A 2,689-nucleotide genomic window follows, 5' to 3' on the forward strand; every position below is an offset into this window, starting at 1 on the left:
CCACATTTCTCCTCATAGAGCCCAGCCTCCTGGATAACCTGTTCTGCATACAGGTTGAAAAGTTATCGAGACAGGACTCATCCCTGGCATATGCCCTTCTCAATTTTGAACCATGCAGTGTTTCCTTGCTCTGTTCTGACGACTGCCTCTTGGTCCAAGTATAGGTTTCGCATTAGCAGGATCTAGTGTCCAAGAGGTTCAATGAAAAGGTTCAGGTTTCAATGACATGGATTAATGCAATTACTGCAACAATGATCTCCAAGCACAGCAGAGATTGTGAGGATGGCACATGATTAAGCAGGACTTCGTTGTATTGCACACTGGGATGACATGAATTTGAGTTGTTTTTTAGAATTCATCCTGATAGGATTAATAGTAGACTATTTATGAGAAGTCTTAGGTCAATGTAATCCCAAATGTTTAACCAGCTGTGTAAATTCATATTTTCTAACAGCCCCATCTGTGTCTCAGTTCTCCTATACTTCTATAGCCCTTGGGTTCAGTGATTTGCTGGAAGGTCTCCCAGAGACTTAGATCTATTAGGCTGGTTTTACAGAAACTGATGAGTAATGTGCCAGGACCCTGTAGACTGTTAGCTGGATGGCAACAGTGAGTGATGCAGGCTAGTGGTGCAGTGACTGGTGAGCAATGGGTCAGGGTCCTGTAGACTATCAGATGTGGCGTAGCTGAAAGGTAACTGTCGGTGATGCAGGCTGGATGCTGTGTCTCAGGTGAGCATTGCACAAGAGAAGGCACCTAGCTCTTATGTTCCATGATCTTATATAAGCCTCTAGTAGGGTGGGGCTTGTATCCCACCCTAATCCTTTCTCCTTAATACAAGAATTACTTCAGCACAAAATAAACCGTTAATGATTGGCTAGAAAAGACATTTGAATGATAAACTTTAAGTACTCAAAGGAGAAAGTACCTAAGAACAACACTCTGCCTTTGCTCAGATAATTGACAAATGCATGTCACAAATTATAGTAGCCCTGGATTGAGAGAGAATGAATAGATCCATTAACAGCTTTCAGTCTTACTAGGGGGAAAAGTAGCTTAGTAAACAAGCACTAAATCTCCACAAAGCACTTCAAATTAATTTAATATGCCTCATATTCGCATATTATACAGAAGAGAGAGAAGCTGGAATAGGGTGAATCAGTTTGCTTGATGTTTGCCTAAAACTATCTAGAGAGTGTTCTATTAGATATTCATTTTAGTTCTGCAAGCATTTATTAGTTGTATAAAAAGACCTTCAGGAAACTGAAAGATAGCCAACAGTGAGGCTCTAAATTTTGTACTTCCTAGCCAGAGAACACAGTGAGCACAGGAGTGACTGAATTTGTGAGTAAAGGAAGCTTCATAGGAATGTACAAAATGTTTATGTGAAGGACAAAGGCTTCAGGATCAGACATTGTAAAAGAATGGATAGTTGTTATGTTTTGCTAGAAATATCTTTACTTGAAGGGTAACACATATTGGAGGGGAAGCACAAATCCAAAATATATAGCTTAATGAACTATTGAAGACTGAACATACTGGTATAACTATCACTCAGGGAAAGACATTTTAAAAAAAATCATGATTTGCGTGAAAGTTTTCAGGAAATTAGTTTTCCATTCAACACTTTATAAACATTTTGATTTATGACATTGATTGCAACTTCCCACAATGTAACATCATTTTGCACACTTCCTTCCTATGTTTGCCTTTTCCACTCATCCTTTTTACTATCCCTTCTGTACCTTCTGAGCTTTATCCTTGTTTAAATGCTGCCTTCCCCCCACCCTGATCCATTTCTTTATTGTCCTTCAGGTTCTAGAATTGCCCCACAATACAACGCATAGTTATGGGTCCCAGAGTTTTCATTTATTTCAACTGCCTATTCTAGTTTGATGCCAATTTTTAAAAAACATATTTTATTATCAAAGATTTAGAGTCACAAAAAATACATGTGACAGAATGCTGCCCTTTTGATATCACTTGGTTGGTTGTTCTAAAGAGTGTGTACCTTTCTGGTGAAAACTGAGCCACAGGGGTGAATTTTTTTCCAGGTTTGAAGGGTGTCTAAAGGATCATAGCCTCTAATTCCAACCAATTTCTATCAGACCAGTAGGCCTGGTTTTTATTGTTATCATTATTTTGAATTTTGTCCCACATTTCTCCCACTCTTTCCAGTATCTCCTATTGTGATCCCTTTTAGAACTGTCAGCAGTGTTAACTAGGAACCATCTAGTTCTGGGCTCAGGGTCATGGAGGTTATGTTTTACATGATTCATCAGTTTTTTTGGCTGATTATATCATGTCTTAGATTTTCTTTTCTTTGTTTTGGATGAAAAAAGATCAATAGATGAACTTTAAATGACACATCAAAAGCCTTTACAACTCTAGTCACTACTACTGGAGTGTAGAACATCTTTAGTAAAAGACATTTGATATTACAGATACAGAACCGTGCTTTGTACTTAGGGTTATTTCATCACTACTTCAAAGATAACTAGTATCTTCATTTATAACATATTAGATTTATTGATTTTGTTTTGGAACTTCATTAAAACTCAATAATATAGAATATACTCTTTTATTTTTGGTTTATCTTACAGCTTTATATTTGTTGGGTTATTCCAGTGTGTGTGTGTGTGTGTGTGTGTGTGTGTGTGTGTGTGTGTGTATTCCTCTTATTAATTTT

Source organism: Elephantulus edwardii, unplaced genomic scaffold (assembly GCF_000299155.1).
Source record: "Elephantulus edwardii isolate Elephantulus edwardi_28Jun2011 unplaced genomic scaffold, EleEdw1.0 scaffold00084, whole genome shotgun sequence".
Lineage (NCBI taxonomy): Eukaryota > Metazoa > Chordata > Mammalia > Macroscelidea > Macroscelididae > Elephantulus > Elephantulus edwardii.